A 15,344-nucleotide genomic window follows, 5' to 3' on the forward strand; every position below is an offset into this window, starting at 1 on the left:
ATTCATATATAGCAACTGACAACATAAGAAGTCCGGACATACTTTGATAGTAGTTGTAGAAGTATCCTTATTGATAATAGATCACTAATTCATAGTGATAGAACAGTAGATGAACAGGTGCTTGCACATGTCTCACGAAAATAAAATGGGTGTATGATTGCTGACGGCAGAGCAATACTGCCAAACTTATGAGTTCTTGTGGCAAACTTGATTCAGTGTCTTGACGTGTATACGCTGTTTCGCTGACTTGATTGTCACAAGAAACAAAGTGTGTTTGATAAGATCCGACCATTTTATTACGGGAGGATCAGTATGTATGGATTCTGATGTGACTGATAAACCCATTCGTATCTTAAGCATAATCTAATACGTGAGACAACGCCCTGGCACACGATAAAAAAAAAAAAAGAGAGAGAGCGGTTTTGTGTCCCCACTGTCCATAATGTAGAAAAGAGAGAAAAAAGCCTTTCTGATTTGGTGTGTGTGCTCATAGTGCAGAGTGTAGAGAAAAGAAAGCCGTTTTGGTGTCACGGGTGTTGTGACTTACACACACACATTTCTAAATTGAGAAAGGAAATTATTTTAGAGGAAGCACTAGAGTTTAGATCCCACATTTGTTGATAGGCATTCATTTATTTCTTCACTTCTGATGAAGTTTCAACAATAAACAACAAACTTTGTATTATGAGAAAGAACTTCTTCAGCAATAAGCATCTCTCGACATATGACGAAATACAGATTTTGCTATAAAATTAATTCCTTCTATCAGCCTGACTTAAAACTGTTTGTCCTCCTTATTTATCCACTTCAAATCAAGTTACAACAATTAAAAAAAATTTGTAGTTTGAGAAAGAACAACTTAATCTTCAGCAATCAGTATAAAAAGAGGTGCAAATGCCAACCATACATACCTAAAAGGTGGAGCGGAAGTATTCAGCTGCAAGTAGGTGTGAATGTTCGACCATAATTTGTAAAAAGCGGGTAAGAAAAGGTTCGAATGCCCGACTATATATTAACAAAAGCGGGAGGAGAGGTCTTCGGATGAGAGTGGGTGAGAATTTCCAACCATAATCTATAAAATACGGTGAAAAAAAATATGTGAATGCCTCATAGAACACTAAAAGCGGAAGTGTTCGGCTGCAAGAAGGTGTGAATGTCCGACTATATTTGGTGAAAAGCAGGTGAAGCAAGGTCTGAATGCCCAACCTTACATCATCAAAAGCGAGATCAGAGGTGTTTGGCTGCAAGAAGGCCATAGTTTGCCAAAAGCGGGTAAGGTGCGAATGTCCGACTAAATATCAACAAAATTTGGGGCAGAGGTCTTCGGATGCAAGTGGGTGTGAATATCCAACCATACAAGTATGGTGGAGAGGAAGCTGTGAATAGCCGACCATAGTTTGGAAAAAGCGGGTAAGAAAAGGTTTGAATACCCGAACATACACCATCAAAGAGGGAGCGGAGGTGTTCCGCTGTAAGACGGTGTGAATGTCCGATCATAGTTGGTAAAAAGCGGGTAAGAAAAGGGTAAAATACCCGACTGTACACAATCAAAAGAGGGAGCGGAGTTGTTCAGCTAAGAGAAGGTGTGAAAGTCCGACCATGGTTTGTAAAAAGCGGGTAAGAAAAGGTTCGTATGCCCGAATATACACTATCAAAACCGGAAGCGTAGGTGTTCGGCTGCAAGAAGGTGTGAACGTCCGACCAAAGTTTGTAAAAAAGCAGTTAAGAAAAGGTTCGAATATCTAACCAAACATAATCAAAAGCGGGAGCAAGTAGGTGTGAATGTCAGAGAATAATTTGCAAAAAGCTGATGAGAAAGGGTGAGAAATCCCGACTATACACCATCAAATGCGGGAGCGGAGTTGTTCGGCTGTGAGTAGGTGTGATTCTCCAACCATAATTGCTGAAAAATGTGTTAGAAAAGGTAAGAATGCCGGTCCATACATCATCAAAAGCGGGAGAGGTGGTGTTCGGCTGCAAGTAGGTGTGAATGTCCATTAATAATTGCTTTAAAACATGAAAGAAAATTTTCGAATATCAAACCTTACATGATCATTAGCGGGAGAGGAGGTGTTCAGCTGCAAGAAGATGTGAATATCCACCCATAATTACTGAAAAATGGGTAGGAAAAGATGCGAATGTCCAACCATAAATCATCAAAAGCAGGAGTGGAGTTGTTCGGCTACAAGAAGGTATGAAAGTCCAACCATGGTTTGTAAAAAGCGGGTAAGAGAAGGTTCGAATACCCGAATATATACCATCAAAAGCGGAAGCCGGGGTGTTCGGCTGCAAGAACGTGTGAACGTCCGACCATAGTTTGTAAAAAGCAGTTAAGAAAAGGTTTGAATATCCAACCGAACATAATCAAAAGCGGGAGCAGAGTTGTTCGACTGCAAGTAGGTGTGAATGTCAGATCATAATTACTCACAAACAGGGGAAGAAAAGGTAGTATTTCCAGACCACACATGATCAAAACAGGGAATGGAGGTGGTTCAGCTGCAAGGTGTGAATGTCTGACTAAAGTTTGTAAAAACCGTGTAAGACAAGGGGCGAATGCCCGACAATGTATGATCAAAAGAGGGAGCGGAGGTTTTCGGCTGCAAGGTCTGAATGTCCAACCATAATTTGTAAAAATCGGGGAAGAAAAGGCTCGAAAGCCCGACTATACACCATCAAAAGCGGGAGCAGAGTTGTTCAGGTGCAAGAAGGTCTGAATGTCCGACCAATAATTACTGAAAAATGGGTAAGAAAAGGTGCGAATGCCAAATCATACATCATCAAAAGCAGGAGCGGATGTGTTCGGCTACAAGAAGGTTTGAATGTCCAACCATAGTAAGTAATAGGTGGGTAAGAAAAGGCTCGAATGCCCAACTATACACCATCAAAAGCGGAAGCGGAGGTGTTCGGCTGCAAGACGGTGTGAACGTCCAACCAAAGTTTGTAAAAAGCATTAAGAAAAGGTTCGAATATCCAACCGAACATAATCAAAAGCGGGAGCAGAGCTGTTCGACTGCAAGTAGGTGTGAATATCAGATCATAATTTGCAAAAAGCTGATGAGAAAGGGTGAGAATGCCCGACTATACACTGTCAAATGTGGGAGCGGAGGTGTTCGTCTGTGAGTAGGTGTGAATGTCCGACCATAATTGCTGAAAAATGTGTTAGAAAAGGTAAGAATGCCGGACCATATATCATCAAAAGCGGGAGAGGTTGTGTTCGGCTGCAAGAAGGTGTGAATGTCCAGCCATAATTACTCACAAACGGGTAAGAAAAGGTACTATTGCCAGACCATATATGATCAAAACAGGGAGCGGAGGTGGTTCAGCTGCAAGAAGGTTTGAATGTCCGACTAAAGTTTGTAAAAAGCGGGTAAGACAAGGTGTGAATGCCCGACAATGTATGATCAAAAGAGGAGCGGAGGTTTTCGGCTGCAAGAAGGTCTGAATGTCCACCCATAATTACTGAAAAATGGGTAAGAAAAGATGCGAAAGCCCAACCGCACATGATCATAAGTGGATGAGAAGGTGTTCGACTCCAAGTAGGTGTGAATGTAAGATCATAATTTGTAAAAAGCGGGTAAGAAAAGGTAAGATTGCCCAACCATAAATTATCAAAAGCGGCAGCAGAGTTTCGGCTGGTATTTATCAATGTCTAGATAGATTTCAACAAAAAACAACGTTGTACTTTGCAGTAAAAGAAAGTGCAAATCAAAAGTTTTAGGAATCCGAGAATAAGCTTATTTTCATGAGTTCTGCACGATTTTGGATTTTATGTATAAAATGAATTCATTCACTCAAACCATGTTAAAACTGCTTTTTCCTTCATATTTATCAATGTCTAGATCGACTTCAACAAAGAACAACATTGTATTTTGCAGTAGAAGAAAGAGCAAAACTGAAGGATCAGGAATCCGAGAATAAGCTTCTTTTCATACGTTCTGCATGATTTGGGATTTTATGTATAAAATGAATTCCTTCACTCAAACTAAGTTAACACTGCTTTGTCCTTCATATGTACCCATTTCTACATATATTTCAAGCATAAACTTCCTCATACTACCCTGAATGAGAAAGAACCACACTTGTGATTAAGCCATACGCCCCTTTTGAGGAGTTCTGCATGATTTGGGATTTTATCTATAAAATCAATTCCTTCACTCAAACTATGTTAAAACGGCTTTTACCTTCATATTTATCAATGTCTCGATAGATTTAAACAAAAAAACAACGTTGTACTTTGCAGTAAAAGAAAGAGCCAATCAAAAGTTTTAGGAATCCGAGAATAAGCTTATTTTCATGAGTTCTGCACGATTTCGGATTTTATGTATAAAATGAATTCATTCACTCAAACCAAGTTAAAACTGCCTTTTCCTTCATATTTATCAATGTCTAGATCGACTTCAACAAAGAACAACATTGTATTTTGCAGTAGAAGAAAGAGCAACACTGAAGGATCAGGAATCCGAGAATAAGCTTATTTTCTTATGGGCAAGTGGGAACTGCTTTGTCCTTCATATTTATCAATGTGTAGATGGATTTCAACTTCTTCTACTGAAAAGTCCAATGTTTTTCTTTGTAGAAGTCGATCTAGACATTGATGAATATGGAAGGACAAAGCAGTTTTAACTTGGTTAAAAACCATGGTCGGACTTTCACACCTTCTTGTAATGGAACACCTCCGCTCCCGCTATTGATTGTGTACAGTCGGGTATTTTAACCTTTTCTTACCCGCTTTTTACCAACTATGGTCGGACATTCACACCGTCTTACAGCGGGAACACCTCCGCTCCTGCTTTTTATGGTGTATAGTCGGGCATTCGAACCTTTTCTTACCCGCTATTTACAAACTATGGTAGGACATTCAAACCTTCGTGTATCCGAAAACCTCCGCTCTCTCTTTTGATCATACATTGTCGGACATTCGCACCTTTTCTTACCCGCTTTTTACAAACCATGGTCGGACTGTCACACCTTCTTGTAGCCGAACACATCCGCTCCCGCTATTGATTGTGTACAGTCGGGTATTTTAACCTTTTCTTACCCGCTTTTTACCAAGTATGGTCGGACATTCACACCTTCGTACAGCGGAACACCTCCGCTCCCTCTTTTGATGGTGTATGTTCGGGCACTCGAACCTTTTCTTACCCGCTTTTTACAAACTATGGTCAGACATTCAAACCTTCTTGTAGCCGAACACATCCACTCCTGCTTTTGATGATGGGTATTCAAACCTACTCTTTGCCCGCTTTTCATTAATTATGGGTGGACATACACACCTTGTCGCAGCCAAACACCTCCGCTTCCTGTTTTGATCATGTATGATTGGACATTCGCACCTTTTCTCACCCGCTTTTTACTATGGTCGGCCATTCACAGCTTCCTCTCCACCATACTTGTATGGTGGGATATTCACACCCACTTGCATCCGAAGACCTCCGCCCCCACTTTTGTTGATATTTAGTCGGTCATTCGCAGCTTACCCGCTTTTGGCAAACTATGGCCTTCTTTCAGCCAAACACCTCTGATCTCGTTTTTGATGATGTAAGGTTGGGCATTCAGACCTTGCTTCACCTGCTTTTCACCAAATATAGTCGAACAGTCACACCTTCTTGCAGCCGAACACTTCTGCTCCACCTTTTAGTGTTCTATGGGGTATTCACACCTTTTTTTTCACCTTATTTTATTGATTATGGTTGGAAATTCTCACCCACTCTTATCCGAAGACCTCTCCTCCTGCTTTTGTTAATATATAGTCGGGTTTCAAACCTTTTCTTACCCACTTTTTACAAATTATGGTCGAACATTCACACCTACTTGCAGCCGATCACCTCCGCTCCCGCTTTTGATGGTGTATAGTCGGGCTTTCGAGCCTTTTCTTCCCCGGTTTTTACAAACCATGGTCGGACTGTCACACCTTCTTGTAGCCGAACACATCCGCTCCCGCTATTGATTGTGTACAGTCGGGTATTTTAACCTTTTCTTACCCGCTTTTTACCAAGTATGGTCGGACATTCACACCTTCGTACAGCGGAACACCTCCGCTCCCTCTTTTGATGGTGTATGTTCGGGCATTCGAACCTTTTCTAACCCGCTTTTTACAAACTATGGTCGGACATTAAAACCTTCTTGTAGCCGAACACATCCACTCCTGCTTTTGATGATGTATGGTTGGGCATTCGTACCTTTTCTTACCCATTTTGCAGTAATTATGGGTGGAAATTCACACCTTTTTGCATTTTAACACCTCCTCTCCCGCTTATGATCATGTGCGGTTTGATATTCGAAAATTCTCTTCCATGTTTTCTAGCAATTATTGATGGACATTCAGACCTTCTTGCAGCTGAACACCTCCGCTCCAGCTGTTGATGGTGTATAGTCGGGCTTTCGAGCCTTTTCTTCCCCGATTTTTACAAATTATGGATGGACATTCAGACCTTCTTTCAGCCGAAAACCTCCACTCCCTCTTTTGATCATACATTGTCGGGCATTCGCACCTTTTCTTACCCGCTTTTTACAATTCATGGTCGGACTTTCACACCTTTTAGTAGCGGAACAACTCTGCTCCCGCTATTGATTGTGTACAATAGGGTATTTTAACCTTTTCTTACCTGCTTTTTGCCAATTATGGTTGGACATTCACACCTTCTTACAGCGGAACACCTCCGCTCCCTCCTATGATGGTGTATGTTCGGGCATTCGAACCTTTTCCTACCCGCTTTTTACAAACTATGGTCAGACATTCAAACCTTCTTGTAGCCGAACACATCCACTCCTGCTTTTGATGATGGGTATTCAAACCTACTTGTTGCCCGCTTTTCATTAATTATGGGTGGACATACACACCTTGTCGCAGCCAAACACCTCCGCTCCCTGTGAGGATCATGTATGGTTGGGCATTCGTACCTTTTCTTACCCATTTTGCAGTAATTATGGGTGGACATTCACACCTTCTTGCATTTGAACACCTCCTCTCCCGATTATGATCATGTGCGGTTTGATATTCGAAAATTCTCTTCCATGTTTTCTAGCAATTATTGATGGACATTCAGACCTTCTTGCAGCTGAACACCTCCGCTCCAGCTGTTGATGGTGTATAGTCGGGCTTTCGAGCCTTTTCTTCCCAGATTTTTACAAAATATGGATGGACATTCAGACCTTGTTTCAGCCGAAAACCTCCTCTCCCTCTTTTGATCATACATTGTCGGGCATTCGCACCTTTTCTTACCCGCTTTTTACAAACCATGGTCGGACTTTCACACCTTTTAGTAGTGGAACAACTCTGCTCCCGCTATTGATTGTGTACAATCGGGTATTTTAACCTTTTCTTACCTGCTTTTTGCCAACTATGGTCGGACATTCACACCTTCTTACAGCGGAACACCTCCGCTCCCTCCTTTGATGGTGTATGTTCGGGCATTCGAACCTTTTCTTACCCGCTTTTTACAAACTATGGTCAGACATTCACACCTTCTTGCAGCCGAACACCTCCGCTCCCGCTTTTGATGGTGTATAGTCGGGCTTTCGAGCCTTTTCTTCCCCGGTTTTTACAAATTATGGTTGGACATTCAGACCTTGCAGCCGAAAACCTCCGCTCCCTCTTTTGATCATACATTGTCAGGCATTCGCACCTACTTGCAGCCGAATACTTCCGCTCCACCTTTTAGTGATGTATGGTTGGCATTTGCACCTTTTCTTACCCTTTCTTACCCTACTGATTGCTTAAGATTAAGTTGTTTTTTCTCAAACTACAACATTTTTTTAATTGTTGAAACTTGATTTGAAGTGGATAAATAAGGAGGACAAACAGTTTTAAGTCAGGCTGATAGAAGGAATTAATTTTATAGCAAAATCTGTATTTCGTCATATGTCGAGAGATGCTTATTGCTGAAGAAGTTCTTTCTCATTCTACAAAGTACAACGTTGTTTATCGTTGAAACTTGATTAGACATGAATAAATATGAAGGACAAAGCAGTCTTAATTGGTTAGAGTTAAGGAATTCGTTTTATAGGAGAATCCGAATTCGTGCATAACTCGTAAAATAGAGCTTATTTTCGGATTCCTGAAGAATGAGTCTGGTTCTTTCTCATAATACAAAGTTTGTTGTTTATTGTTGAAACTTCATCAGAAGTGAAGAAATAAATGAATGCCTATCAACAAATGTGGGATCTAAACTCTAGGGCTTCCTCTAAAATAATTTCCTTTCTCAATTCAGAAATGTGTGTGTGTAAGTCACAACACCCGTGACACCAAAACGGCTTTCTTTTCTCTCTTTTCTCTACACTCTGCACTGTGAGCACACACACCAAATCAGAAAGGCTTTTTTCTCTCTTTTCTACATTATGGACTGTGGGGACACAAAACCGCTCTCTCTTTTTTTTTTTGATTGTGTGCCAGGGCGTTGTCTCACGTATTAGATTATGCTTACGATACGAATGGGTTTATCAGTCACATCAGAATCCATACATACTGATACTCCCGTAATAAAATGGTCGGATCTTATCAAACACACTTTGTTTCTTGTGACAATCAAGTCAGCGAAACAGCGTATACACGTCAAGACACTGAATCAAGTTTGCCACAAGAACTCATAAGTTTGGCAGTATTGCTCTGCCGTCAGCAATCATACACCCATTTTATTTTCGTGAGACATGTGCAGGCACCTGTTCATCTACTGTTCTATCACTATGAATTAGTTTATCTATTATCAATAAGGATACTTCTACAACTACTATCAAAGTATGTCCAGACTTCTTATGTTGTCAGTTGCTATATATGAATAAGTGGGTAGCTACTGACAAGCATTAAGCATGTCACACAGCCCAAACATATAACATTTCAGGACACACCACACAGTTAACAACCACAGTGAAGTGTCAAAGCCCAAACATGTAACATTCAACAGGACACTTACACAACACATTCAAATCAAACAGTCAGACAACATACAAGAACATATACCCCAGCCGGCATTGCTCCCTGCCTATTTTCCTACAGCTCACTATGTGTGCGCACACCTTTATTCACAAACTCTTCAACTTATACTCTTTTACCAAAGCTGCTACAGCTCGATTGGCCGAATACCCTTAGATCCTATTTCGGTGAATTTGACATCTGCCTTACATGTAACAGATTAGCGGTTTAGCAGTTTTAATTTAGTTTGAGTGAAGGAATTCATTTTATAGCAAAATCCGAAATCGTGAAGAACTCATGAAAGTAAGCTTATTCTCGGATTCCTGAAACTTTAGATTTGCTCTTTCTTTTACTGCAAAGTACAACGTTGTTTTTTTTTGTTTAAATCTTTCTAGACATGGTAAATATGAAGGACAAAGCAGTTTTAACATAGTTTGAGTGAAGGAATTCATTTTATAGATAAAATCCCAAGAGTCTGCTGAGAAAAGAGAGTGAATGCGAAGTAGACTTTAACACGGCTCTGGGAGCGAGCCGAGTGTGGGCTAACCGGGAGAATTGCTTGAAAGAAACGCGACACCGAATGAGCGGTCAGAACAAAGCCTCAATACGGTGTTCCCGTGGTGTTTTTGTTGCTGCCTTGTCGATTGCACAGGGGCAAGCGTTTCAACCAAGCAACGCTCACCATCGGGAAGGTGGCTATGGCAACTAGCCTGATGCCCTGCTCCCGCAGTGACGGATAATCGTACTCTGGTTTCTCTTCATAACATACAAGTCTTTCGCCTTTTACTAAAGACTTTCGTGGAGAGCAGCACTAATGAGTTGTTTCTATTTTTGGCAGGCTTTACCTTTGCGGGTGAAGCCCTTTCTGTCTGTGCAAAAGAAATCTTGTTACTGTGCAGAGTGACTTCTCTGAGTAGAGTCGCCTTACTTGTTGCGATTGTGCCGTTGTTCGAAGCTGGAGTGCAAAGTTGTTGCTTGAATGGTGCTTGCTGGAGCATGCGGGAGTGCAAAGTTATACCATTTAAAAGGGCTGAAGAGTGCTCAGTGCAGCGGGTGGGCGGAGGTGCAACGTGACACTCTGGCCACCTATGGCCATAAAAAGAACACTGCTACAAGTGCGCATTGTGCCAGCAAGGGCCCTCGGACCTGAAACAGTGGACAGTTATCGCTTCTCGGCCTTTTGGCTAAGATCAAGTGTAGTATCTGTTCTTATCAGTTTAATATGTCCTCTATACGAGGACTACATATTAAATGGATTTTTAAGAATAGGAGTTGAAAAAGAAGCTTTGCTCCGTTCACTCCAAGCATCGACCCAGTACTGCAGTGCCGCTGGGAACGGTGCGCTCTTCTCTGCTCTTGTGAAAAAGCAAACAGCGGTGCAGGATGGAAGTTTCAGGGAGCCCAAGATGAAACTTTCTTTTAATCTGCTGAGAAAAGAGAGTGAATGCGAAGTAGACTTTAACACAGCTCTGGGAGCGATCCGAGTGTGGGCTAACCGGGAGAATTGCTTGAAAGAAACGCGACACCGAATGAGTGGTCAGAACAAAGCCTCAATACGGTGTTCCCGTGGTGTTTGTGGCTGCCTTGTCTTTTGCACAGAGTAAAAGACAAGGCAGCCATCGAATAGGGCCCGATTGTTCCTACTTGGTCAGCCGAGGAGCAAGGGGGGGGAGCAAGCGTCTCAACCAAGCAAATCTCACCAAGTAGGAACAATCGGGCCCTATTCGATGGCTGCAACACCTGAAAGAGATATTGATGCGAGACCCGATCAAAAGCTTTTTCAAAGTCTAAATTTAAGATGACAAGCCGGGTGTTTCTGTCTCTAGCGTAATCAATGATGTCTCGAATCAGTACGAGGCTGTCGGTGAGTTGTCTCTCTGAGATGGCACAAGCCTGGTCTGGGTGAATTACCTCCTCTAAAACAGAGGACATCCGTGTCGTTAAAACCTTGCTAAAAAGTTTACAGTCAAAGTTTAAAAGTGTGATGGGCCTCCAATTCTTTAGGTCAGTCTTATCATTTTTATCAGAAGTGAAGAAATAAATGAATGCCTATCAACAAATGTGGGATCTAAACTCTAGTGCTTCCTCTAAAATAATTTCCTTTCTCAATTTAGAAATGTGTTAGAAAAGGTAAAAATGCCGGTCCATACATAATCAAAATCGGGAGAGGTGGTGTTCAGCTGCAAGAAGGTCTAAATGTCCATCAATAATTGCTAGAAAACATGAAAGAAACTTTTCGAAAATCAAACCGCACATGATCATAAGTGGGATAGGAGGTGTTCAGCTGCAAGGTGTGAATGTCCACCCATAATTCCTGAAAAATGGGCAAAAAAAAGGTGTGAATGCCCAACCATACATTATCAAAAGCAGGAGTGGAAGTGTTCGGCTACAAGAAGGTGTGAACGTCCAACCAAAATATGTAAAAAGCAGTTAAGAAAAGGTTCGAATATCCAACCAAACATAATCAAAAGCGGGAGCAGAGCTGTTCGACTGCAAGTAGGTGTGAATGTCAGATCATAATTTGCAAAAAGCTGATGAGAAAGGGTGAGAATGCCCGACTATACATCATCAAATGCGGGAGCGGAGTTGTTCGGCTGTGAGTAGGTGTGAATCTCCGACCATAATTGCTGAAAAATGTGTTAGAAAAGGTAAAAATGCCGGTCCATACATCATCAAAAGCGAGAGGGGTTGTGTTCGGCTGCAAGTAGGTGTGAATGTCCAGCCATAATTACTCACAAACGGGTAAGAAAAGGTAGTATTGCCAGACCATATATGATCAAAACAGAGAGCGGAACTAAAGTTAAAATATATTAACAAAAGCGGGAGGAGAGGTCTTCGGATGAGAGTGGTTGAAAATTTCCGACCATAATGTATAAAATGCGGTGAAAAAAAGGTGTGATAGAACACTAAAAGGTGGAGCGGAAGTGTTCGGCTGCAAGAAGGTGTGAATGTCCGACTATATTTGGTGAAAAGCAGGTGAAGCAAGGTCTGAATGCCAAACCTTACATCATCAAATGCGAGATCAGAGGTGTTTGGCTGCAAGAAGGCCATAGTTTGCCAAAATCGGGTAAGGTGCGAATGTCCGACTAATTATCAAAAAAATTTGGGGCAGAGGTCTTCGGATGCAAGTGGGTGTGAATATCCAACCATACAAGTATGGTGGAGAGGAAGCTGTGAATAGCCGACCATACACCATCAAAAGAGGGAGCGGAGGTGTTCCGCTGTACGAAGGTGTGAATGTCCGACCATAGTTGGTAAAAGGCGGGTAAGAAAAGGTTAAAATACCCGACTGTACACAATCAATAGCGGGAGCGGATGTGTTCGGCTACAAGAAGGTGTGAAAGTCCGACCATGGTTTGTAAAAAGCGGGTAAGAAAAGGTGCGAATGTCCGACTATACACCATCAAAAGCGGGAGCGGAGGTGTTCCGCTGTAAGACGGTGTGAATGTCCGACCATAGTTGGTAAAAAGCGGGTAAGAAAAGGTTAAAATACCCGACTGTACACAATCAATAGCAGGAGTGGAGTTGTTCGGCTACAAGAAGGTGTGAAAGTCCGACCATGGTTTGTAAAAACCGGGAAGAAAAGGCTCGAAAGCCCGACTATACACCATCAAAAAGAAGGTTTGAATGTCCATCAATAATTGCTTTAAAACAAGAAAGTAAATTTTCGAATATCAAACCATACATGATCATAAGCGGAAGAGGAGGCGTTCCGCTGTAAGACGGTGTGAATGTCCGATCATAGTTGGTAAAAAGCGGGTAAGAAAAGGTTAAAATACCCGACTGTACACAATCAAAAGAGGGAGCGGAGTTGTTCAGCTAAGAGAAGGTGTGAAAGTCCGACCATGGTTTGTAAAAAGCGGGTAAGAAAAGGTTCGTATGCCCGAATATACACTATCAAAACCGGAAGTGTAGGTGTTCGGCTGCAAGAAGGTGTGAACGTCCGACCAAAGTTTGTAAAAAAGCAGTTAAGAAAAGGTTCCCCCACAGAGCACAGAACCCAGGAAGCCCACCGCAGGGGCAACCACGCATCCACCCAGAAGACTGCAGAGGAAGCCCCCGGAAAGAGCCCCCATAAGCATAGGGCAGAGGCCCTCCGGGAGCCAGGGGCAACAGCCCACCGACGTCGCCAGGCCCCAGCCGCCCAGACATGGGCCGTGCACTGGATCCGGGCCCCAGGAGCCCGAGCGCCCCCAAACCCCCCGGCAGAGGCCCCACCCAATACCCAGGAGGGCCAAGCGCCCCAGACAGCCACACAGTGGGTCAGTGCCTGCCCCAGCACCCCTGGCCAAGTGCCCTGGGAATCAAGACGTGCCCACAGGTGGGTGAAGTCGCGAGCAGCGGAGAGAGGCCACGCCGCCCCCCCCATCGGGAGAAACGCACAGGCAGGCCAGGCGACAGCAAGTCCAAGATCCAGGCCCAATCATTACCACACACACTTTCATGTCCCATACATCTACACGTCCTCCCTCCCTCGACTCCGCTGGGGTGTAGTGCAGCGGGCACACCAGGGGGCCAGCAGCCCCCCAGCCACCACAGACCCCAAACCAGCAGAACAATTAATTAATCCTCCTGGCCCCTCCCGCCCCGAGCAGCAACCAGGAAGCAGGGGTGTGCGAAGAAGACCCCTCCCCTCACCCTTCTGGCTCTTCAATATTTTCTAATAGTGAGCAATTAAAATTGAGGGGCAGCCAAATTTGTAGAACTGGGAGCGTGGCCCTCTGGGCAGCCTACATACCCAAAGAGCCCCGCCCACCAGATGCCACTCAGTGTAACCACCCCCCAAGACCTAATGTGTGTGTGTGAGTGTGTTTGATAAGTAGTAATGTCTAAGGTGTAATTAAAACAGGGGTGGGAACTGCAGAGGGCAACTACTGCAGAGTCCACTACACCCCACCGAACACACACGCCCCCAAAACCCTTCATGTGTGAGTGTGTGCTGTGTACAGGAGCCAGAAGGGAGAGGGGTATGGGGATATACACTGGGGGCAGCCAGGGACTGGCTGCAATAGGCATCCCCGCTACCAGGGAGCCAACACAGGACAGGAGGGCCTGATGTCCACCAGGCCAGGGGCCTGCAGCGACCATATTCTGGGAGCTACTGTACCCCCAGAAGGTACCCATCCCGCCCCACCCCACTCAACCCAACCCCACTCCGGAGGACCTCTACAAAAAACAAACAAACAACAACAAAAAACAAACAAACAAACCACCCGGTCACACCAGTCGCAGCAGCCCGGGCCTGAGACCCACCATCACCCAGGCCCCCCCAGGCCCCCCCTCAACAGGTGCGCTCTTGTGAAAAAAAAAACAGCGGCAGCAACAAAAACACAACGGGAACACCGTATTGAGGCTTTGTTCTGACCGCTCATTTGGTATGGCGTTTCTTTCAAGCAGTTCTCCCGGTTAGCCCGCACTCGGCTCGCTCCCAGAGCTGTGTTAAAGTCTACTTCGCATTCACTCTCTTTTCTCAGCAGATTAAAAGAAAGTTTCATCTTGGGCTCCCTGAAACTTGCATCCTGCACCGCTGTTTGCTTTTTCACAAGAGCAGAGAAGAGCGCACCGTTCCCAGCGGCACTGCAGTACTGGGTCAATGCTTGGAGTGAACGGAGCAAGCTTCTTTTTCAACTCCTATTCTTAAAAATCCATTTAATATGTAGTCCTCGTATAGAGGACATATTAAACTGATAAGAACAGATACTACACTTGATCTTAGCCAAAAGGCCGAGAAGCGATAACTGTCCACTGTTTCAGGTCCGAGGGCCCTTGCTGGCACAATGCGCACTTGTAGCAGTGTTCTTTTTATGGCCATAGGTGGCCAGAGTGTCACGTTGCACCTCCGCCCACCCGCTGCACTGAGCACTCTTCAGCCCTTTTAAATGGTATAACTTTGCACTCCCGCATGCTCCAGCAAGCACCATTCAAGCAACAACTTTGCACTCCAGCTTCGAACATCGGCACAATCGCAACAAGTAAGGCGACTCTACTCAGAGAAGTCACTCTGCACAGTAACAAGATTTCTTTTGCACAGACAGAAAGGGCTTCACCCGCAAAGGTAAAGCCTGCCAAAAATAGAAACAACTCATTAGTGCTGCTCTCCACGAAAGTCTTTAGTAAAAGGCGAAAGACTTGTATGTTATGAAGAGAAACCAGAGTACGATTATCCGTCACTGCGGGAGCAGGGCATCAGGCTAGTTGCCATAGCCACCTTCCCCATGGTGAGCGTTGCTTGGTTGAAACGCTTGCCCCTGTGCAATCGACAAGGCAGCAACAAAAACACCACGGGAACACCGTATTGAGGCTTTGTTCTGACCTCTCATTCGGTGTCGCGTTTCTTTCAAGCAATTCTCCCGGTTAGCCCACACTCGGCTCGCTCCCAGAGCCGTGTTAAAGTCTACTTCGCATTCACTCTCTTTTCTCAGCAGACTCTTGGGAT

The 15,344-nt window shown here is 43.9% G+C and overlaps 4 non-coding genes across 4 annotated transcripts; 2 read left to right on the forward strand and 2 right to left on the reverse strand.

Moving 5' to 3' along the window:
• Positions 1-9,650: 9,650 nt before the first annotated feature.
• On the forward strand, positions 9,651-9,764 carry LOC140280686 (U5 spliceosomal RNA). Its single transcript, XR_011909620.1, has one exon. It is a non-coding gene; the product is annotated as a U5 spliceosomal RNA (small nuclear RNA).
• Positions 9,765-10,072: 308 nt separating this feature from the next.
• On the forward strand, positions 10,073-10,257 carry LOC140280494 (U2 spliceosomal RNA). The gene has a single exon (XR_011909456.1). It is a non-coding gene; the product is annotated as a U2 spliceosomal RNA (small nuclear RNA).
• A 4,203-nt stretch (positions 10,258-14,460) lies between these two features.
• Positions 14,461-14,644, reverse strand: LOC140280477 (U2 spliceosomal RNA). The gene has a single exon (XR_011909441.1). It is a non-coding gene; the product is annotated as a U2 spliceosomal RNA (small nuclear RNA).
• A 308-nt stretch (positions 14,645-14,952) lies between these two features.
• On the reverse strand, positions 14,953-15,066 carry LOC140280687 (U5 spliceosomal RNA). The gene has a single exon (XR_011909621.1). It is a non-coding gene; the product is annotated as a U5 spliceosomal RNA (small nuclear RNA).
• Between the last annotated feature and the right edge of the window lie 278 nt (positions 15,067-15,344).

This window comes from Leuresthes tenuis, unplaced genomic scaffold, assembly GCF_036924035.1.
Source record: "Leuresthes tenuis unplaced genomic scaffold, fLeuTen1.0.hap1 SCAF_21, whole genome shotgun sequence".
NCBI classification, from domain to species: Eukaryota; Metazoa; Chordata; class Actinopteri; order Atheriniformes; family Atherinopsidae; genus Leuresthes; species Leuresthes tenuis.